Below are 25,000 nucleotides of genomic sequence, written 5' to 3' on the forward strand. Positions count from 1 at the left end.
AAAGCGAAAATTTAGTTTAATTCTACAAGTGTTATGCTATAATGTTATGCAATATTTCTTTGTCAACATCTGCAAAGGAAAGCAATTATATATATCAAACATAAATGCGATTGTCAATTAATCTAAATCTAAAATCATTTGCTGTCATATATATTAGTTTTTTTTTTTTTTCTAGTCTAATCTTTAGGATGTTTAAAGAATCCAACATAGCTCTTAAAGAATTGACGCAACATCACTGAAATACAGTCGGCCACAAAATAAGTTGAGCACCGGTACCCTACCCGATTTTTTCAAGATGCTGAAAAATTGATAATCGATTAAATTGTATCGATTACACTATCGATTTAAAATTCAATGTTGGGTAATTGATATAAAATAATCGATATAAAATAATCAATTGTGTAGTATCGATTATTTTATATCGATTTTAAAATTCAATGTTGGGTAATAAATAAATTAAATATCGATTATTCTGTATCGATATTTCAATCATTATTCAAACATGGTTATATAAAAAAACTCCCAAAGATGGTGATTTAAAAAAAACTCCCAAAGGTGGTGATTTAAAAAAAACCCAAAGGTGGTCATTGTTTATTAAACTTCCAAAGGTGGTTGTTTTATTAAAAAACCCAAAGGTGGTGATTGTTTATTAAACTTCCAAAGGTGGTTGTTTTATTAAAAAACTTCCAAAGGTGGTGATTTTATTAAAAAAACTTCCAAATATGATGATTTTATTAAAAAAACTTCCAAAGATGATGATTTTGTTAAAAAACTTCCAAAGATGATTATTTTGTTAAAAAACTTCCAAAGAAGATGATTTGTTTATTAAACTCACAAAGATGGTGATTTGTTTATTAAACTCCCAAATATGGTAATTTGTTTATTTTTTTATTAAACTTTAAAAATATTGTACTAGTTTGTACTGAATCACTATAATAACACAGAAGTAGGTTGAACAAAATTATTTAATTCACAAAAAAGTCTGAATTCAAATACATGAAAGAAAAAGACTGGACAATGGCTTGGAAAACAAAGGGATTTTTTTTATATTTACCCCTTCAACTCTAAATTTATTGCTTGTGAATTCTTTATTGCTAAATTGAGGAAGTAAAAAAGCATCTAATTATTACAGTTACTTTCATTGTCAATTTTTACATACAATAAATTCACCATAAAATTCTAAAGATTTTTATGCTTTTTTTAATCAACTTATAGAAAATTCTTATATCACAAACTATACACAGAGAATGAAATCAATAGAATTCTTTTATAACAATCATAACAAAAGTTTTTCAAGAAATATTCCACATAAACTAAACTTTTCTCAAAAAAAAAGGTGAGGGGTTCTGTGAAAAAATATATATTCGATAATTATTTCTCTTTTATAAAAAATGGATCAACTAAATTATTACTTTTAAAAAATTGAGAATCGACGTTGAATCCATTTTTTTATGCAAAGAAATATAATGTATTCTCTGTGTTTGAGAAAAATGTACAATTTCAAGTTATAATTTAACATTCCCGTTTTTTAATAATAAGGGGATATTTATAAAAGTGCCGCTCTGTAAATGCACTATAGACTAATAATCTTTTTAGAGTTTTAATATATTTTCGTAAAAATTTTATTTTTTTAATAAGTTTTGACAAATATCCCCCTTTTTTTTATAAATATATATCAAAGCAGAAAACAGTTTGTACGAAATGAGATTGTAAAATGCTCTCCAAAATAAAACTATCGGTATAGAAAAGTTTTTTCAATAATTATTCGAAAAGTTTATTATTTATTTATTCTAAAAATTATTCATTTCGGTTGAAAGATTTCGAAGAGACAAGCTTCCGCGTGGCGTGTTTTTCGACCTTGGAAGTCTAGACATGAAGGACGCAGCGAAGCGAAGCGTGCGAATGCACTTAAATGAAAAACCTTGTGAAAATATCTGTCGAAAGCTTAAAACTTTTTAAAGATGAAATTTCTGCCTTTGATTAGCCCGGTAAACAAATTCATGTGATAAAATATTATTCAATTTTATAAGGTTGGTTTGAAAAACATTTAACCAACTTTGAATAATTTATTGTAAAAATGAAACCGATTTTGATTTGAAAACATTTATTCAACATTGAATATTTTAATACAAAAAGGAAACAATAGTCTGAAATTTTATCTTTGGATAAAATTTTTATTTTCAAAAAAATTCAACATTAATTAAAAAAAGGAATAAAAAAATGTATCCATTTCGATTGTTTGATTAAAAAAAGGTTAAACACCAAGATTGGTAAAATATATTAAAAAATAGAGAGAGAGTTTCATAAAGTGCAAAAATATGCAATCTATGTTTTTTTTTAATTTTATACATTTTATAAAATTCTCTCTTTCTCTATATTTTGTTATCAGTGTAAATTATTAATGCATCTATTTTCGTTTTGGGACGCTTCAATAATTTACACCGGTGTAAATTATTAATGCATCTATTTTCGTTTTGGGACGCTTCAATAATTTACACCGGTATAGATTATTTATGCATCCAAAAACGAAAATACATCAAATCAATTTTAAAGTGTATCATGTAAGAAAATTTTTGTTTTTACATATTATGGATGTCATTTTTTAAAGAATGTGTTTCATGTATAACAGTTTAATCTTTATATTCCAACAAATGCTTTATGCGACCCCTATCCCATTTCAACTGCATATTTTCAATTTTCAATTCCTCTCGTTCTTTTGCAATTAAATCTCTTTCTTTTATAAGTAATTCTCGTTCTATTTCAAACAAAGTTGGGAAACCTTTGACTATATTTTCTTGTGTTTCTAACAGTGTATCGACTAGTTCGTAAAAATCACTGTTACACACTTTTAAATAAATCATTCTTACTTGAAAATCCCATTTGAAATCTGACAAATTACGCCATGAATCTATTATATTTGGATAATTGGAATTTTTCAACGCCAGTATAAAGATTTCTACACATTTCTGGAACATGTCCAGATATTTTTTATATTTTTTTTCGTCCAAAGGTGGAAGATTTATATCGTTTTTAATCCTCTTTAATTGTTTATCTATAGAGTCGATATCCGATACGTCAATTTTTTGTTCCATGTCAAATATTTCTTTAAACAAATCATCCATTCTAGAATTAAATTCATCATTGTTCCCTTTTTCTTGATCAGTTAGACTCGTATTATACTGCAACAGGAAATGATGGACAGTTTTATAAAAATTTAAAACTTTTCGTTTGTTAACCTGTACGCTTTCCATTTTGAATGTGATTTTCAAAAGTTGAGACTGGAAATTTGATTTAGTGATAAAATGACAGTTTTTTATATACATTTTTTAACAATCTCACAATAAAAATGTTTAATGCTACAGTTGAAAAAATTGTTTTAATGTATTAAAAAAAAAAAAAAAAAAAAAAAAAAAAAAAAAAAAAAAAAAAAAAAAAAAAAAAAAAAAAAACACTAGTTAATAATCTGAACATTTTTTTTTTTTTTTTTTTTTTTTTTTTTTTTTTTTTTTTTTTTTATTATTATTATTATTGTGTTGTTACTAACCCTTTTATGTAATCAATTTGTTTCAACATGGAATTTTCAATTTTCAACTGTAAATTTTCAGTTTTCAATTTATCTCGTTCTTTTGTTACCGCTTCGTTTTCAACGCTTAATTTTGAAATTAAAGCCTCTTTTTTCGTCACCATTTTTTCATATCTATCACTCCAATAAGAGTCCATTTCTGCTTTACTCTTTTCTGAATAACTCTTTATTTGTTTCATCATGTTTTGTTGTCTGGGGGATAATACGTACAATTCGTCTTGAATACATTGAAACGTGTTTCCTTTTTGAATTTGAGTGCTATACCATTTTTTCCTAGGCATTTTAGTATATTCAGGGTTAACTTTTAAATACATGCGTTTATTTTTATACCACGTTAACCAGAACCTAGTTTCCTCGTTGCATGGCTCAAATTTAGAATCTAAAGGAACCACACAATTTTTAAATTTCCAATTTGTTATACGAATCGGTACAGCAAATTTCATGTGACGCATTTCATCCCAATATTTAACTGAATCGCTTTCCCAATTGTAAATGTCTCTCTTACCCAATTGCAATCTCAATAATTCCACTATTCCATTTTCGAAACACATGGAAAGAAATGCTATTGCATGAGGATGCATCGTTCGATTTATACAAAAATGGGACGTTAACGCATTGAGATTCTCATCGCTTAAATTATCGGGTATTCCTTTATCACAAGAAGAATTTGGACGACTCACGTAATGAATCGTCCAAACGAGATGAGAAGCGTTTGTTATCTTTACACACAATTTAGATTTTTCGTTTTTGTTTGGTAACGGCATGCGCACTTTGTGCTTCCAAATGTATTCAAACTCGCTTTCGGGCTCATAAGCTATAATCATGTGACGATGCACGCATTTTTTACCTTCACAATCTAAAAGTCCATCGCACAAACACCAAAATGGAAGAATTAGAAATTGATCTTTAATCGGTTTCAATTCCCTCACAAACGTTTCGAATGCGTTCGATTTAACCATCGCGTGAATCCAGTTCAAATCGCCTTTCAAAAACCTTTGAATAATTGCATATACGTCTTTACCCAAACCACTACGCTCGTCGAAATAAACACTTTCTATACAATTAAACATTTGAGGTCTTTCGTAATGATTTTCAAACAAACCCATGTAATCGCTCAATCTGTCTTTGATGCGACCGCGCATATTACCTGAAGTCGATACAAATTTCCAACACGGACACGGATTTTTTTCAAGTGATTGGTTACATGTTTCTTTCACCGATACAATCGATTCCTCAACTTTTGGTTCACTATACAATTTCACAAATCTTTTCAAACAATCTTGAACGTGTTTGACATTTTCAGGTTTATCCTTTTCTTTAGATTTCCAATGACAATGACCCGAACAAAACACGCATTGATATTTAGAATTTAAACCGTGACGTTTATGCGCATGAGTCTTGTAATAATTCGAAACAGTCAGTGTCTCGCAACATTCGGGACATTTCACCCGATTTTCAGAAAACTTTTTGAAATACCTGTAAAAGGTCGAAAAAGACTGAGTGTCTTTCACCCTAGGTCGTGGCATTGGTTTTGGGGTTTAAAAAAAATTGCTTTTTTCAATAAATTCAGCAGCTTTTTTATCACGTTTGAAACGTGCAATTTTATCTTTATTCTTTTTAAAGTTTTACAAAAAGGAGATTTAACGCGTATAACGTTTTAGCTTTACGTGTACAACGTTTAAATTCACAATAAATTCAAATATACAAAATTTTCCTTATTCATCTTACGTGTGCAGCGTTAAAATTCATATTCACAATAGTTTTTTATTCAGCTTACGTGCGCAACGTTAAAATTTATATTTATTAATTAAGAGTATTTTTTCCTAAAACTTTTTCCTAAAACCGCAGGTAAATATTTAATAAGCTTCTCTTTTATCCTATTTCTAGTTATATTAATAATAAAGTAATCTTTCAATTACGATTTTTTTAATATTAATATATAATATTAAATATATTATATATTATTATAATTAAAGATTAGCTGAAATTAAATTTCGTAAAACCTTTCTATACAAAATTAGAGAGAGAGGGATTTGCTTCATTATTCAACGGGGATCATTAAACCTTAATAGCCTCCCCCTTCTAAATGCCTAAAATATTTCAATCATTTGATGAGTCACGTGAAAAATGTTCATTTTTAAACCGTTTGAATCGAGATTACAGAAAAGTTTGCTTTACGAGAATCATTAAAAAATAATTGTACTCTAGTCTAGATTAAAAAAACATTGAAATGTTTTAATATTTTATTTGCAAATTTGCATATTTTTTAATTTCTAGTATTGCAATTTTTAAATTGTCTCTTTCCCTAGTCATTGCATCCAATTGTGATTTTAAATTGTCAATTTCGGTTTGTAAGCTTGCATTTTTCGCTTCTGAAATTTTAAATTTTTCTTTCAACTCGAAATGTTTAGTTTCCCAACGTTTTGTTAAAAAGTCATCCCATTCTTTTAAATGATTTATCAAGTACTGTTGACAATTATGAAAATTGTCCATCTTTTTTTTTTTAATAATTGCAATAAATAGTATATATTAAACAATATTAAAACGCCAAGTTTTAAAAAGTTGCAAGAAATATTTTTTCGAAATTTAAAATTTCAGTTTAGAAAACCGTCAAGGTTTTTTTTATCATCAATGCACCAGCTGTCTCGTAATCACGTTGCACTTATCGTATCACGTTGCAAAAAGATTAATAGTATTTCCTCTTTGTAAGTAATGTGACAACCTTGAAGTAAAGGACGTGGCTATAATCACTCGTTGTTTTTCAAAAGCACGTTGTTTAGCACGCGCGCTAAAATTTAATTTTATCAGTTCAGACAATATTTAAACTTTTATAATATTTGACGCGCCTGCTGTATCGATCACGCGCTGACCTAGATAAACAATTTCATCTTTATACGTAACAGACAGCCTTGGAGGAATGACTGGGCCGTAAGCACGCGTGGTTTTTAAAAGGCAAACACGTGCATTTAAAACACAGGAAATATTTTTAAATTAAAACTTTGATTCTCGAACCCAATTGAATAATTTTTGCACTGGTCACGCCCATAACCCTACCCCCAATCGCTATATAAACGAGACGTGTTTCAATTTTCTTTCATTCGCTACTTGCAAACGAATAGATTATTTCATTTGCAGTGATCCTTACTTGTACTACATTGAATTTTTGTACATAATCATGGCTGCTTCTAAAGGATGCGATATTTTTCCAAGTAGAATCATCACGAAACCGAGCGAGTGGTTGAGGTATGATCTCACTTTTAATGCCCAGAGAAATGTGTTTCCAATGTATTCGCAAGCATTTGTTTCGTGGATGCCGACATTAGCCAATTCGCACAAGAAAATTTACTACCAGTTTTATGAAAAAACTGAAAATGTGAAAGATAACGAATATAGAAATTTACGAGCAACAGAGTCTGTAGCAGAGGTGAGACCTATTGTGTGGCACAATGTGATAAAAAAACTACAAAAGCCATTGGTAAAGTCGAAAAACTGTGACCAAAGAATGTGCTTTCGGTACAAGACTATATTCCTCGTAAAGTGCTATTTTACGTTTGGGTTGAGAACTGTCAACGTTGACGAATATCATTTAATCCAAACTGGTAAAAGCCCAATCGTTTTTTACAAGCAGCGACGTGAAAAAACTTTGAATGTGCCTCAACGGTCAATGAACATGCCACAAAACCAATTTGATACGTTTACCCTCGAACCAGAGACATTATATTATGTTTCGAGGGAAACAAACTATGTTTTGATGGCGTGCCAAAAATGCTTTTTTGCCATCGACGTTGTGAGCAAAGACACTTTTAAAATATTGCGAAAGCAATTTACATTTTTAAAAGTGAATGAAAAATCGAGGCGGTCCAAATGTAGCACCCAAAAATCTGGTGAAGAATTTTTACCACCTGCAACACCGGCCATGGATCAAATGGTCGATTTTTATTTAGAGGAAGAAGAAGAAAAGGTGATTCCTAAAGACTATTCTCCCAATGCAGAATCCTTTTTCAAATCCAAAAGAGGACGAAAGAAACGACACGAAAAACGAGATTCCGAGGGTTTTAAATTACCCTTTTTACCCTCAATTTCTCAAAGTGTCGTTTCGTGCACTTATTCATCCACAGAAATTGCACCAATACCTGGACCATCTCGAGAAATGGAAACGACGATGCAAGTTGATGAAGAGTGTGAATCGTCGAGTTTTTTGCCTCATGTGCCCAACAATGATGACAGTTTTGAACCCACCATTCCCGAAAGTGACAATGCTCCAGAAACTAGTTTTCAAAGTATGGAAACTAGTTTTGAAGCTACTGCAAGTGTCACCGAAAATTGCCTTGAAACTACAACAAATGAATCTCGTCTCACCGAAAATTGCCTTGAATCAAATGATTCTATGGTCACCGAAACTAACTTTGAAACAAGTGAATCTATGCTCACCGAAACTAGCTTTGAGCATTCTGTGCCTAATTTTACGTCCGTTCCTGAAACTAGCTTTGAGCATTCTGTGCCTAGTTTTGCGTCCATTCCAGAAACTAGTTTTGGTGAGAGTGTTTCATTCGTGTCAAACAACGAACCGAGTTGCAGTGTTGAACAAAATGTGCCATACTCGACAACAAACTTTGAACATTCTAGTTTTGTGGAACCACCACCCGGTATTGGTCAAATGAACAATGTGCCAGGGGTATATTACATGTACGAACATTATGCACAACCACAACCTTTGCAAACTCAACAACTAGAATGTTCAAATTTTGAATCTAGAGACTATTTTGGTCTGGACGATCGGGATTTAAATATCCCGATCGAACATGCATCTATAGAAATGCCAACGCAAATACCTAATGATGCTCAACTTATAGATGCAATAAAGGATTGGTTAAAGAGCCCAAATTTTGACTTTATACAAAACCTTGAACCAAATCCTCCAGACTTGCCACTAGATCTGTATGATGATTTGTTTGATTATTAGTTGTAGTTTTTGCAAAATTGTGTAAATTTTTATATATTTCATCATGTTTATTTCATTCATTTATTTATTTATTTATTTATTTATGTATATATATTTATTCATCACATGTAAATATTCATAATTGTACATTTTAGTAAAAAATAAATTCAATTTATTTTTTTAAACAGTTTGTATTTCTTTACACATTGGCTCTTTTTTATAAGCTTAGTGATTTAATTTATTTTATAACAAGTTGAAAACATAATGTGCGAAAAATATTATTGCATAAATTGTAAAGATATAATTTCATTTAGGAGATGTAATAGATATAAATGCAATGAGGTTAAAGAAAAAGCAATTAGATGTATTAGTTGTTCAGAACGTAAGAAAAGAGATAGTTTGAGTTGAAAATAAAAAAAATTTAAAACTATAAATTGTTTTCAGAAACAAATAAATTAAAATTGAATAATTACCATTTTGAAATTACTTTTAATAATACCAGTAATCAATTTTATACATTTTAATCTAAATAGCTGGTGTAAATTATTGATGCATCTAGTTTCGTTTTCGGATGCATCAATAATCTACACAACTAAAATTTTATTTTCACAAACTAATTCTTACGACTCGCATATTTTATTCAAGGTATAAATTAAAATTGAATAATTACCATTTTGAAATTACTTTTAATAATACCAGTAATCAATTTTATACATTTTAATCTAAATAGCCGGTGTAAATTATTGATGCATCTAGTTTCGTTTTCGGATGCATCAATAATCTACACAACTAAAATTTTATTTTCACAAACTAATTCTTACGACTCGCATATTTTATTCAAGGTTATACACGCTCCGGCGATAAAGTTAGATAAGCACCTGTCAAGGGCGTCTGCGACGAAATGTAACAGACGTTATGACTCGTAACAAATCTTTAAATTTTTCAAAAAGATTATTATTTTAAACACTTTTATATTTCAAACGTTACATTTTGCTAAATTTTTCTTCCAAACATTAGATTTTGCTATTCTTTAAATAATAAAAATAATATAGAAAAATAAAACACTCGCAATTTGAATAAAAAAACATTTATTACCTTTTATAGAGTGCAATTACATTTTTCTATATATACAATTTTTACAATAAATTAAACTTTAACAAAGTCTTGTTTGTCAAGTCTTGAAAATTGTCCAATTTCAATTTGTGAATCCAATTGGCGAGTTCTGCAGCTAAACGACCAGCACATTGAGAATCGTCACCAGAAACGTGAACTCTATGTCGATGAGACTCGTCATTTATAAACACGATACTGTTACTGCTTTCGTTAAAACTTGTCTCTGGTTGTAGCTTTTCTTGACGATAATTTAACAAAGACGTACAGTCTCGTTCAAACATGTCAGTTTCCACATCGACGACTCGAAATCCAAGAGCTTGAAAAAAACGTTTTTGACTCAAACCTCTAACTGCCAAACTTTGACCTCTTCCTCGATCGAGCCATAAATAATGCGATTTTAAATATTTTTCTGCCTTGTCCAAAGGTAAAGATCCCATTTTTGGAGGTGGAAATTTGACCTTGTGCACGTATTTAGACAGGTAGTTGTTTTTATCAAAATCTCGATACGTGCTAGAACAATACGGAGCATCCACACAAGTTCCAAAAGTCTTTTCCGAATAAACGTCGGAAATGGCAATTTCCACGGGATGTAAATAATCATTGTATTGAAAAAAATGAACGTGGGCTGTAAACCCAATATCGTTCAAGAGACTCATGTTTAAAAAAAAACTAGAAACACTCGAACGAGTAAAGAGGATATAATTTTCTCATTTTCTCTATCTTTTATACCAGTTTAAGGTGACTGAAATGTAAACTAAATGGGAGATTAAAATGTAAGTAATGTGAAAAAAAAAAAAAAAAAAAAAAAAAAAAAAAAAAAAAAAAAAAAAAAAAAAAAAAAAAAAACTTTTACTTTATCGACAAGTTTTGAAAAAGGCAATATTTGTTGGAAAAAGAAATTAAAATCACCAATTTTGAAAGTTTTTAAAACAACCATCTTTGGAAATTTATTTTAATATCACCAACTTTGGAAATTTATTTTAATATCACCATCTTTGAGAGTTTATTCTAATATCACCAACTTTGGAAATTTATCATTAAAAAAACAAACACAAATTGTTAAATACACTTTTATTATAAATTGACATTTTTTTACATGTATAATTTCTGAAAAAGAAAAGTCTTAATAGTCTATATATTTTTGTGTGTCAAACAGATAACGAACAAGAATATTAAATAAAACGTTACAAAATTGATCAAAAAAACTAGTTTCTTCAAAAAAGTGTTTAAAATCCGACAAATCATACCACGAATCTATTAAATTTTGATTGTCGGAATTTTTCAACACCAGTATAAAGAGTTCTGCACATTTCTGCAACGTTTCCAAATGTTTTTTATATTTTTCTTCGTCCAAAGGTGGAAGATTTAAATCTTTAATCTTTTCTAATTCGTCAAGGTTTTGCTCCATGTAAAGCATTTTGTTAAACAAATTTTCCATTCGGGAATTTATTTCATCATTGTTGTTTTTTTCTTAATCAGTTAGACCCGTACTATACTGCAATATGAAATGATGTAAATTTTTATAAAAATTTAAAATTTTTTGCTCGTTAATCTGTACGCTTTCCATTTTGAATTTCAAAAGTTGATACTGGAAATTTAATTTAATGCAATTTTTATCCTTTGAAGAAACAATAGTTTTTTTTATATACATTTTCAACATGCCCCTAATAAAAAATGTTTGATGCTAGGTTTGAAAAGATTTATTGTACCATGAAAAAAAAAAAAAAAAAAAAAAAAAAAAAAAAAAAAAAAAAAAAAAAAAAAAAAAACTTTTACTAGTTTATAATTTATATATATCAAAAAAAAAAAAAAAAAAAAAAAAAAAAAAAAAATATATATATATATATATATATATATATATATATATATATATATATTTTTTTTTTTTTTTTTTTTTTTTTTTTTTTTTTTTTTTTTTTTTTTTTTTTTTTTTGAATATATTTCAAATTTAAAACTAGTATACGTTTTTTTTTTTTTTTTTTTTTTTTTTTTTTTTTTTTTTTTTTTTTTTTTTTATAAATATTTTTAAGAGTGAAAAAGAAAGAGAAAGTGAAAATAAATTTTTACATCATTTCCTCTCAAAGGGGGAGGTCAATTGTGTAAAAATTAAAATACTTCATACAATTTTTCAAGGTCACGCCTCCACCCTCAGAAAAATTTCAAATTTTTTTTCATAAATTTCAAGGTCAGCCCTCTACCCTCAAATGTTAATTTTTTTTACCATAAATTTCGTCATCCATTTTCAAGGTCACCCCTCTACCCTTAGGGGAAAAAATGAAAAAAATTTCAAGGTCACCCCTCTGCCCTCAGGGAAAAAATAAAAAAAATTTTCATGCAATTTCAAGGTCACCCCTCTACCCTCAGAAAAAAAATAAAAAAATTTCCAGTTTCAAGGTCACTCTACCCTCAGAAAAAAATTGAAATTTTTTTTCATAAATTTGGGTCAATCCTCTACCCTCAGAAAAAAATTGAAAATTTTTCATAAATTTGGGTCACTCCTCTACCCTCAGAAAAAAATTGAAATTTTTTTCATAAATTTCGGTCACGCCCCTACTGGGCCACAAATTCACTCAGAAAAAAAAATTCAAAAATTTAGGTGGCATCTTCACTCAGAAAAAAAATTCAAAAATTTAGGTCACATCTTCACTCAGACTCAGAAAAAAATTTCAAAAATTTGGGTCACATCTTCACTGAAAAAAAAATTTCAAAAATTTGGGTCACATCTTCACTCAAAAAAAAATTTTTTGTGAAAAATTTTTTTGTGAAAATTTTTTTTTGAAAAAATTTTTTTGAAAATTTTTTTGTGAAAAATTTTTTTTGAAAATTTTTTTGTGAAAAATTTTTTTTGAAAATTTTTTTTTGTAAAAATTTTTTTTTGAAAAATTTTTTTAAAAAATTTTTTTTTGAAAAATTTTTTTTGAAAATTTTTTTTTTGAAAAATTTTTTTTTGAAAATTTTTTTTTGAAAATTTTTTTTTTGAAAACTTTTTTTTTGAAAAATTTTTTTTGAAAATTTTTTTTTGAAAACTTTTTTTTTGAAAAATTTTTTTTGAAAATTTTTTTTTGAAAACTTTTTTTTGAAAAATTTTTTTTGAAAATTTTTTTTTGAAAAATTTTTTTATTCAAACATTTTTTCAATACAATTTTTTGAACATTATTTACACATGCTTCGTTTTCCCCAAACTCTTAACCATTCTTTTATGGAAGGATCCGATTTATGAATTTCAAACGTCAATTGACTCTCAAATCCACATTCTGGACAAACGGGATGTTTCCAACTGCACTCGTAATGAAAAGGAGTAAACATGCAACAAAATCTCTCAAAATGTTGGTCTGGTGTCACAATTTCTTGACAAATGGCACATTTTGGTAACTTTTGGTACGTACAGTCCAGCAAAGTTCCATACGTCAAACTATTGCACCTGAAACACGAAAAGTAATTGCACGGTATGGGAAAAATGGGATAGTTTGGATTCTTTGATTCAATGTCCTTGTTCCGTAACATGACTGGATTTTTACACCATTTACAATACAAATAGTCATATTTATTGAATGGTTTTGCAGAATCTCCATATACTAATTTTCCTCTGTTTAAAAAAGATCCGTCGTAGGGTTTCAAGTCTGATAAAATCTCTTTAATGGCTAATGGTATGTTTGACGATTTATTCATGTAGCTACAATTGATGTAGCAGAAATTACAATGGTGGTTAAATACAAATCTCAGTCTAATGGAATCTAAAGTCAAAGAAATTTTCTTGACCAGTTTCCAGTTGCAATAAGTGCATTGCATGTCATCCAATTGAGTAAACAGGTCACGCACAGGAAAATCCAATTTCTTTATAATATAAACCTTGCATTTCAAACATTTTTTCAAATCTCCCTGTTTTATTTTCTCGTTCCAACATTCCTCGTGAAAATAGCAACCACATGGCGTCTTGTACGGCTTCTCGAGGATAAGGTCGTAGCAAATTTCACATTCCCACATTTTACAAGAATAACGCTTGGCAAGTAATAATAGAGTCTTCAAGTTTTTCCAATCAATACGTCAATAAAACTAAAAATGTTTCGAAAACATCCCCTCCCTTTTCAAAGAATGACTGTAAGAGAGAGGTCGGGAGTTTTTATAAAGTATTGTTTGAAACCTCTGTGAATATGTTTCAAAGAATATTTTTTGTATTGAAAAAAAAAAAAAAAAAAAAAAAAAAAAAAAAAAAAAAAAAAAAAAAAAACACTAGTTTACAATCTAAATTTATTTACTAGTATTTATTCAAATTATTATACAAAAAAAAAAAAAAAAAAAAAAAAAAAAAAAAAAAAAAAAAAAAAAAAAAAAATGTTTACTAGTTTATAATTTAAATAAATTTCAAAAAAAAAAAAAAAAAAAAAAAAAAAAAAAAAAAAAAAAAAAAAAAAAAAAATATATATATATATATATATATATATATATATATATAATTTTTTTTTTTTTTTTTTTTTTTTTTTTTTTTTTTTTTTTTTTTTTGAATTATATTATTATTATTATTATTATTTTTTTTTTTTTTTTTTTTTTTTTTTTTTTTTTTTTTTTTTTCAATATTAATTGAGAGATTTTACCGAGTGCTTCGACAATTTCCTTGTTTGACCATTTAATATTTCCACTCATCATTTTATAAAGAATTTTTTTTCTCGATAAAAAAATTTCATTACTCACATTTTGCTACATAAATATAGTTTTTTTTTTTGCTTTTCATAATAAACACAGAATGAGTGATGACGACGAAGATATAGATAACATTCATCATCTTCTATTTTTGAAATTTGAATTGAAAATAACTTTTATGTACCGTGAATATATAAAACTATACAGTACCTTTGTCATTAAAATTGTCGATTACAAACAAAAAAACGGTAATTTGTCTACAGAAATGCAATCCGATTTTAAAAATTTGCCAAAATTGAAACATAATTTTGAAGATAACATTAGCTTTTTGGAGCCATATCATATAACTGAAACAATTAAAAGTTTGATGGAATTGGACGAGAAATTTAATTTACCCCCAGCAGACGAGGAAAAATATGATAGAATTTTAACAGCATTTGAAAATTACAAACACGTCATTTGCAATGCTTATTTTTTGAACGAATTCGATACGGATTACGTAGACGATTGTCTCAATGTCGCTTACAAACTGGATTGTCTATTATGTGAAGGGGAAATGAATACAAAATTATTGGAAATGTTTGAAGATACTATTCACCACGCGTCTCATGAATTTTTTACAAGACATTATAAACAAATTTTATAAATTTCATATGTTTTTTTTAATAATAAAGAAAATATGAATGATGAATATGATTATAAATGTAATTACAAGAGATTGGAAAAATTAGCTTTAGAATATAGAAACGACAGAGATTACACGTATAGCGTGTTTATAAAAAAGTTTAGTACATTTGTCGTTAAAATTGTCGAATACAAACATAAAAATGGCGAATTGTCTGATGAAATGCAATCCAATTTTAATAAAATTGCAAATATTAAGCAGGGGTGTGAAGATGGTGAACTGTTTCCGTTAATGATGAAAGAAACTATAAAGTTTATGAATGAATTGGAAGATAAATTTAATTTACCTACTGTAGACTTTAAAAAATATGATAGACTTTTAAATGCGTTTGAGGATTACCAACATGTCATGTGGAACGCTTACGATTGGGGTTACTTTGGTACAGAACACGTAAATGAGTTGCAAGCCATCGCTTACAAATTGGATTGTAAATTGTGTGAGGGGGAAATGAACGAAAAACTTTTGGAAATGTTTGATGATAATATTAAAATTGTCAGTATGTTTACAAAACCTACATATGAAAAATGCAAAAGTACCCTTTCAAATCTTGGGTGGAAAAAATTTTATTTCAAGAAGGAATTTTAAAACTAGTATGTTTTTTTGGGGTGAAAATGAAATTATTTGAAATATTTGTAAAAACAATTTAAAATTTAATTAATCTTGGTAAAATATTTTAAAATTTAATTAATCTTGGTTAAAAATTTAATTAATCTCGAATATTGGTTAAAAATTTTAAAAGAAGCAAGTTTAATATTGGTTTTAAAAAAATTAAAGTTTGCTTCAAATCATTAAGAAAAAATAAACAAATAAATACAGAGATAAAATCTGTTAAATATTTTTTATTTCAACAAAAAAAATGTACATAAAAATTGAAAAATTATAAAATTTTATGCATCCACACTTTTATTTTCGGCCCATAGTGTCTTTACATTTTTTACCATTTGGGCCAATTGCTTAGAGAGACACAAGACACACGTTCTATTGCACAAATAGTCATTTTTGGGTTGAATGTTTGCCAACGGTGGACAAAACTTTTCAAACAATACTTTTTGCCGATGTCCGTAAGTTGCAAAAAGTGTTGGCCAGCCATCTTCCTGATATTCTATAAATGATTTCAAAATTTCAGGCAATTCCTCCATTTGGATGTAGGTCTTTTTATCTCTAAAACTCCTTTTGCAAACATGTCTAGCATACTTGTATTGCTTTTTCTTTTTAAATGATAAATATTCAATAAAAAAGAGTTTAACGTTTTCCGGATTTTCGACACTGGTAACGGAAATAACCACAGGAATATCACGGTTATTCCACCGAATAAATTTGGCATACAACACATAATCGACGTTTAAACAATCGACTGGATTCTCCATAGTGATAATTTTTTTGATGATGCCTGTTTGAAATGAAATGTACAGAAATTTATAGTTACGCTTATCAATTTTATCAAAAGAGAAATTGCTTAGTCACAAAATGCTTAGTCACTAGACTAACCTCTCTTAGAACATTGAAAAAAAAAAAAAAAAAAAAAAAAAAAAAAAAAAAAAAAAAAAAAAAAAAAAAAAATGTTTACTAGTTTATAATTTAAATAAATTAAAAAAAAAAAAAAAAAAAAAAAAAAAAAAAAAAAAAAAAAAAATATATATATATATATATATATATATATATATATATATATATATATAAATATTTTTTTTTTTTTTTTTTTTTTTTTTTTTTTTTTTTTTTTTTTTTTGAAATTTATTTAAATTATAAACTGGTAAACAATTTTTTTTTTTTTTTTTTTTTTTTTTTTTTTTTTTTTTTTTCAAGATTAAAACAACATTTTACATTTGTCTATTCACTCAAGGCAAAATGTTTCGAAATTCATGCAGTATAAATTCAATGCAAAAATTTTACAAAAAATACTATTCAAAATGTCCCAAGATTTTTCATCCTCCTCTACAGAAATGGAGACTGAAAGCGTTATACCCCGTTATTTTGAATGCTACATTTGTCATTTCAATTTATCCTGCACTCCCAGAGAAAATTACGAGACAGAGTGTAATCACAAGTTTCACGTCGAGTGCCTTCGAAAATATATTAAAAATGACAATTGTGACGAATGCCCGTTGTGCCATACAATGTTTGTAAAAGACGATTACCTTTGCCTACACGATTCTTGTTACTGGTGTGGAGAACGTAAAGACGAAAAATATAACGGCGTGTTTTGTCAAGAGTGTTTTTCTAATCTCGGCATTATAAAAGAAACGTTGGAGCCGTTAAAGCACAACATTGATTGGGATTTGGTTGATGAAGAACCTATACCATATTTCATGTTTGACGAGTGGAGGAAAAATAGAAATTGTGAAAAGGAAGCCGAACGAATTCAGCTTTACAAAGAATTTGTAAATAGGTACGTTCGTTCTATATCAAATATCGTCAAATATTTTAAATACGTCCGATTGATAAACGTGACTCCTCATATAAATACTTTAATTTTGCAATTGTTGAAAAATTGTTTGCAATTTAGAAATAAAAAATATGTCATGAGATTAGAATCCGATGCAACAAAGGTACGGCAAGACATGTCAAAATTAAACTTTTGTATTGACGATGCACATTCATTTTCAATTTTTGAATTAAACAGTGGCGAATCAAATGTAGAGTACACAATATATCAACAAATTGTGATGGATTATATAAATCACCTTGTCAATCTTTACGAAAACTTTGACAATAAACAAAATGCAAGTGTATTTGAAGAACTATCTCTGTTTCAAATAAATATCGAAAAATACGAAAATCAACTTTTGGCGAATGCATTGTTGGAATTTATAGGTCAATTACCTACCGAGGCTTATGATGCTCTTTCTGCAGACTTTAAACGTGCCATCGTTAATTTAAAAGAGGCGCATACAGAAGAGCGTGAAATTGGAGTGAACGCAGACTTACGAGACTGTGAAAGAGAATTGACCAATGTAAAAAAAAAGTATTTTGTATACTATTTTAGTGATGATAAACAAAAATACAAGTATATTCATTATTAAGTGTAAAATTGTGAAAATAAAGTAAATTTTTTTTTTGTAAAATTTGTGTCTGTCTATTTTATTTTGGTAAAGGTTACTTTTATTTTTTCTCCATTAATAACATACATTTTACATCTTCATTTTTCAAAAAATAATAAATTTACGAGTGAATTTGATCTGATTTTCAGGTTTGAATTGCTCTAAAATGAACGACCTGGGGTGTACCTGGGTGCTCATTTTCCTCCTTGTTTTACATTTTTTGGACATTTTTTTAACATTTTTTCCCGACTAATAAAGGGGGAAAAAGAAAAATGAAAAGCAAAATGAAAATGAAGAAATTCAAAGAGAGAGAAGATTAAGAGAGAAAGAGAGAAAAGAAAGATATAATATAATATAATATAATATAATATAATATATATATATATATATATATATATATATATATATATATATATATATATATATATATATATATATATATATATATATAAATATATATATATATATATATTATATTATATATATATATATATATATATATATATATATATATATATATATATATATATATATATATTATATTATATCTTTCTTTTCTCTCTTTCTCTCTCTCTTAATCTTCTCTCTCTCTTTCATTTTCATTTTACTTTTCATTTTTCATTTTTCCCCTTTATTAGTCGGGAAAAAATGTTAAAAAAATGTCCAAAATTGATAAATAAAGGGGGAGATTAAACACCCCGGTACACCTCAGGTCGTCGATTTCGGGCATTTGGCAAGTTGGAAATGAAAGGAAATCTAGTGGTTAAACAGTTTTGTTTCTTGAGAAAAAGAAAAAAGAATTGAAATTATTAAAACATTTTTACACCAGTTTTGTTTTTCTTCTCAAGCTTGAAAATAAAATTTACTTTTCATAAAACACAATTATCCTTCATTTCTCTTGCTGTCTTTTTTTTTTTAATAAAAATAATTTTTACCAGTCAAGTTTGGTATTTTTAACAAATGAGGGTAGAATGAATTGATTGAAAATTTTTTTCTCAAGGTTCGACATTCAATGAAACATTTTTCAAAATTAAAAGTTTAACCAATCTTTTGGTCTAAATAATAATTTAACTTTTTCAATATTAGACACGAGACGTATATTTCTTATAAAATAATTTTATTTCAAGGTTGGTATATAATTTTAATAAAAAAAATAACCCCCGAAAAGGTTTAAAAAAACCTTTTCGGGGGTTATTTTTTTTAACATTTTTATTGAATTTATACAATACATACAAATATACAATACATACAAATATAGAAATATAACATGTATAGAAATATAGAAATGTACAAAAAATTGTCATTTACATTTCAGTTTTTTTTCTGAATGGGTAGATATTCAATAACAGTTCCATCTACATCTTTATAGTAGATGATTTGTGGAATTTCCGAATTTAGAAAATTGTTTTTTTTAGAAAAATTTAGTTTTAAGGTAAATTTGCGATTTTTGTTGAATCGCAGCACAATATACGATTTCGACTTGACTGTAGCACTTTTCTCTCGTAACGCATCACAATTTTCATTTTCCATAAATGTAGAACCAGATTCTTTTTCCATTTCACTTGCAGGTGTATCCTCTCGTAATGAAGCACTCGATGCAGGTTCCATTGGACTTGTCGGTGCATCCTCTCGTAGTGCAGACTCTAAATGCATAGAATCGACTAAACTCTCATTATTCAATTTGACAGTTTCCATTTTTTAGCGAGAGTCGTGCTAAAGACTGCTTTACCGTTCAGAAAATGAAAATGCAATGTCGTGTTGGATGAATCGGCTGGATTTATATAGGCCGGGTTAAAAAAAAAGTAAAAATATACAAATGGGAGGAGTTTAGATAGCGACGAGTCAGTAAAACAAATTGTTTATATTTTTTAAAATCAACATTGGTGATTGCCTTTTGCATCGCAACAACAATTTATACAAGATTTATCTTGTACGTAGGTCGTTACGCAATTGTTGTTTTTATCGGTGCATGGTATAATAAACATTTCACGATTACATTTAAAACATTTGACTATTTTACACATTTTTTTTCTTCAACCTTGAATAAGGATTTGCGTTTTCAATAATATTACACTACAAACCGACTTTGGCTTTCAATAATATGACACTACAAACCGACTTTGGTTTTGGCGACTTTTTTTTGAAAAATATTTCACATAAACTAAACTTTTATCAAAAAAAGGGGGGGAGGGTTCTGTGAAAAAAAATATATTTACTACAATATTCCTCCTCAAAGAAAACTTTCTGTAAAGATCTTAAAGTATATTTTTAAAAAAATTATTTCAAAAGGAGGAGTTTGTGTCAATTATTTTTTAAAGGAATGTGAAGATGTTTCGAAAAATTCCCCTCCTATTGTTGAACACAAAGAGGGAAAATGTATGAAACATTTGCAATAATAATAAAAAATATTGTATAAGAGAAAAAAGATGGAGGGAAGAGAGGGCGGGAGATTTTGTAAAACTTTGTTTGAAACCTTTTTTGAGGGTTTGTCAAAAAAAATTTCCCCAACAAGACTATAGGAGAGAGAGCGGGAGATTTTGAAAATTTTGTTTCAAACCTCTGTAAAGATGTTTAAAAGAACATTTTTATTTTGAAAAAAAAAAAAAAAAAAAAAAAAAAAAAAAAAAAAAAAAAAAAAGTATACTAGTTTCAATCTTATTTTATGTTCAAAAAAAAAAAAAAAAAAAAAAAAAAAAAAAAAAAAAAAAAAAAAAAAAAAAAATATATATATATATATATATATATATATATATATATATATATATTTTTTTTTTTTTTTTTTTTTTTTTTTTTTTTTTTTTTTTTTTTTTGAATTATAATTATAAATTATTATATATATATATATATATATATATATATATTTTTTTTTTTTTTTTTTTTTTTTTTTTTAATTGAAAAAATATATTCTTTACAGAAGGTTAAGGAAGAATCATTTTACAAAATTTTCTCTTGAAGGGGTAGAGGAGGGAGATTCTGTGAAGAATATTTCATATAAATTAAACTTTTCTCAAGAGGGGGAATCAATAATATTACACTACAGACCGACTTTGGTTTTAAATTTTAAATTTAATATCAAAACATTTACCAACTTTGGTTTATTTTTAAAATTAAATTTTAGTTGATTCAACCTTGAATAGTTTATTTATGCACTATATCTCTTCATCAGGCGATAAAATTCTTTACGTCATCTCTTGCTAAAACGGTATATAAAGAGTCGAAAATTTGCATTTTCTACTCTGAGCTTCTTTTGATTTCAACTGTAAAAAGTTAGTTTATTGAAATGGATAGAGTGGCATTTACGTGTTGTATCAATTTTGTAAAGCAAGACGATCTGGATGAAATTTGCATCGTTTACATCCCCAACGGTGAAAACTGTATTTTTAATACAGTGCATAGCCTGGCTCCGGGAAGTGCCATCAAGAGTTTGGATGTAGAAAGCCTGAGCCGCATCGTCGATAGTTTGTTAAACTTTTACATAAAATACGATGGATACAGATACATGTCGATTGCCGTCAAAACTGAAAAGGAAAAGGAATTTTTGTGGAAATTTGGCCTACCTGCAGTAGTAATGAACAGATTTTTACGTGACTGCTGTGATACCGTTTCACGTACAAATGTGGTGACTTTTCCAAACATTGACAATCATAATGTAAACTATCATTTGTGGGGAACAGAAGACGAGTGCTGCCTGACAAAAGCCTTTTCTTATAGAGACACGATTTTGACAATACAACGTGAAGAAATGAAAAAAATGTCATTCAGATCCAAAATGTATTGAAAATTTATTTATTCTTGTTGCATAAATATTGTATTTATAACATGTTTTTTTTATATTTTTTGTATAATACTATGCTTAAAATTTGTTAATAAAATGCATTTTTTTTCCTATTCAAAGTGTATTTTTTGTTGTGTTTCGAAAATTATTGATGGCATCTACACTGGTGTAAATTATTGATGCATCCCAAAATGAAAATAGATGCATTAATAATTTACATGGATGATAAAATATAGAGATGGAGGGAGAGAGGGCGGGAGATTTTGTAAAACTTTGTTTGAAACCTTTTTTGAGGGTTTGTCAAAAAAATTCCCCCCAACAAGACTCTAGGAGAGAGGTTGGGAGATTTTGAAAATTTTGTTTGAAACCTCTGTAAAGATGTTTGAAAGAACATTTATTTTTGAAAAAAAAAAAAAAAAAAAAAAAAAAAAAAAAAAAAAAAAAAAAATCATGTATACTAGTTTAAATCTTAAATTATATTCAAAAAAAAAAAAAAAAAAAAAAAAAAAAAAAAAAAAAAAAAATATATATATATATATATATATATATATATATATATTTTTTTTTTTTTTTTTTTTTTTTTTTTTTTTTTTTTTTTTTTTTTTTTTTTTTTGAAATATATTTATAAATTATTATTATTATTATTATAATTTTTTTTTTTTTTTTTTTTTTTTTTTTTTTTTTTTTTTTTTTTTTGTAATTATTATTATTATTATTCATTATTTTCGAGAGGATTCGTCGTTTCAACCTGTTGCTCCATGTCTTTGTCCTTTTCCTCTTTTGATGTTAAAAATGATTTTTTATTTTTCTTCTTTTTGTGTTTTTGAATAGATCTAGTAAGCATTTCAAACGAAGCATTTTCGACTCCAATCCATTTTTTCACTTTGCGTTTAAATTGACTCAAATAAGCGTGGTGTTTTTTGGTAAAGAGTGTTCCTGCAGGTAGAGGAAATTTGTCTTTTAATATTTGTTTTCGTTGCTCTGCATCGGTATTAAAACTACGCAACAAGTGTTTTGGTTTCAATTTCGTTTCCAACAAGAGTAAAACAAACAAACAAACATCATCCGTTTCGTATTTGGCTTTACAAATTTTTCGAATATTTTCAATTTGTTCTCGTGTAAATCTTTTTAATTTTCTATCAGACATTTTAAAACATTTAAACAAATTTTTATCTTTACTTTAAAAAAAATTTTTAGCAAGAAAAATCAATGTTTTAAAAAAAATAAGGGAAATGATTGGCAATGGTCTCGTTTCCAGTTTAAAGACTCGTTTATTGAATCGGCACGTCCCCTTTCCCCCTCGGTACGTCCTTTTCATTACAAAAACTCATCAATTTGATTTGGAACGCGATTTGCAGTGGACGTTTGGTTTAAAATCCAAATCCCTCGACTGGTTTATGCGTATATTTAAAGAATTTAAAGTGCACGTCATTTATTTTGTTTTGTTTACTGCTCGAGAACGTCGTCAATTGGGACCCATTTCTACATTTGTTTCGGAAACCATTTGCAAACGTCGACTCGAAAAGTGGTACAGTCGTCGCAATTTAAACGAAAATATTACGCTTATTGGCCCGCCCTACTTGAAATATAAAATCAAGGGATTCCCAATCGCATCTATACACGATTTTTTATCTGAAATTTTGTTCAATTCTCGTCATGGAACGTGATGAAATTCTTGAAAAAGCCGTTTTAGATGCCGTGGATAAAAGATTTAGACATGGAAGTGGACTTTTTGAAACCAAACGAGATTACCACGTGACAATTTTGCGACAAGTTGCAGACATTTTAAACTTGCCGATACCGTGTCAACAAGACGATCGATTACAAAAACTGTTTGGAAAATATTTTCATCCTTCTGACGCACCACATCTTCTCGACGTGTACGTTCGACAAAATTGTATCGGTAAAGAAAAATTGATCAAAACTCGAGACGTGTTTATCGTTTTAGGAGTCGACGGTTTCGAAGGTCTCGTTCATTTGAAACCGTACTTGAACGCCTCGTATTCCCCTCGCATTTATTCGTCGCTTCATTTTAAAGCGGTTCAAAACATGTATCACGCCATAGAAACCATGACCATTTCTTCGTTGACGGGAACCGATTCTGCATGTGTAGTGTTTTTGAGTCTGTTGAAATTATTTCGAGGCTCCATTTGCGACAATCAAATTCTAATCATTATGGACCAATTTTTCAACAAGGTTGAAAGTTTTATGCACCGACACGCTCAATACTATCAAGACGTGCGACTCGTCAATGACGATGTTTTGAATCAACTTGCACGAATCTATATCGAAACGAATCCAGATTGGCACGAGGATGCGATTCAAAGAACCAATTTACTATTAAAACTAAAACCCAATCAGGTTATTGGTTAATATTGTACCATTTCAACAATAATGCTTTACAATCGACGTTACAACTGGCCAATTTAATTTGCATCAAATTTGTCTTGGACCTTTGCAAACACGGTTTTAATACCTTTTCCAGGTACTTTAAATTCCAAGTGACTTTGAAATGAATAAATGGTTTATACTGCCAATCATCCAAAAACGTTAACAATCTCAAGTATGCATGTTCCGAATGTGCGAGATTTACTTCTACGTATTCTTGCCAGTGATGATTGGGCTCAAAGGAATCAAACGTGTGATAAAAATTTGGAACAAGTTGCATCGACGCGTATTCTTGTGAATCGAGTAAACGTTTTTGCCAATCGAGGTGGACGTTTCCCAAATGAAAAGCTCGAACAATGATGGAATCGTCATACTTTAAATCCAAATGACTCGTCAGTACAATCATGGTGGTTCCAGGTGGTTTGTGGATGGTTTCTCCGAAACGAGGTTCAATCCATAAAATGCCATCAAAATCTTTCAAGTAATGTTGCAATAGAGTCGGATAACGACCCAAATTTCCAAACACTATCGTCGACGTGTCTCTTTTTGTACACTTTTCAAACAAATCTTGAACCGAAGACATTTTTAACAATTTTTTTAATACAAACAAAACGTACAACTGTACACTTGATTTTTAAAAAATTTACCGACAAATTTGATCAAAATAATTTATAAACAAGAATGAGTTTAAATTTTTCTTTAAACGACGTATGCTTTAAACAAATTGTAGACAATTTTTGGTACGGGTTGTTTAAAAATTTAATACTCGTCGTTGATAGAAATACTGGATATTTTAATGGGACCTATTTATGCAAACTGTGCGGACGAGATTTCG

The sequence above is a fragment of the Argiope bruennichi genome, unplaced genomic scaffold (assembly GCF_947563725.1).
Source record: "Argiope bruennichi unplaced genomic scaffold, qqArgBrue1.1 scaffold_24, whole genome shotgun sequence".
NCBI lineage: Eukaryota > Metazoa > Arthropoda > Arachnida > Araneae > Araneidae > Argiope > Argiope bruennichi.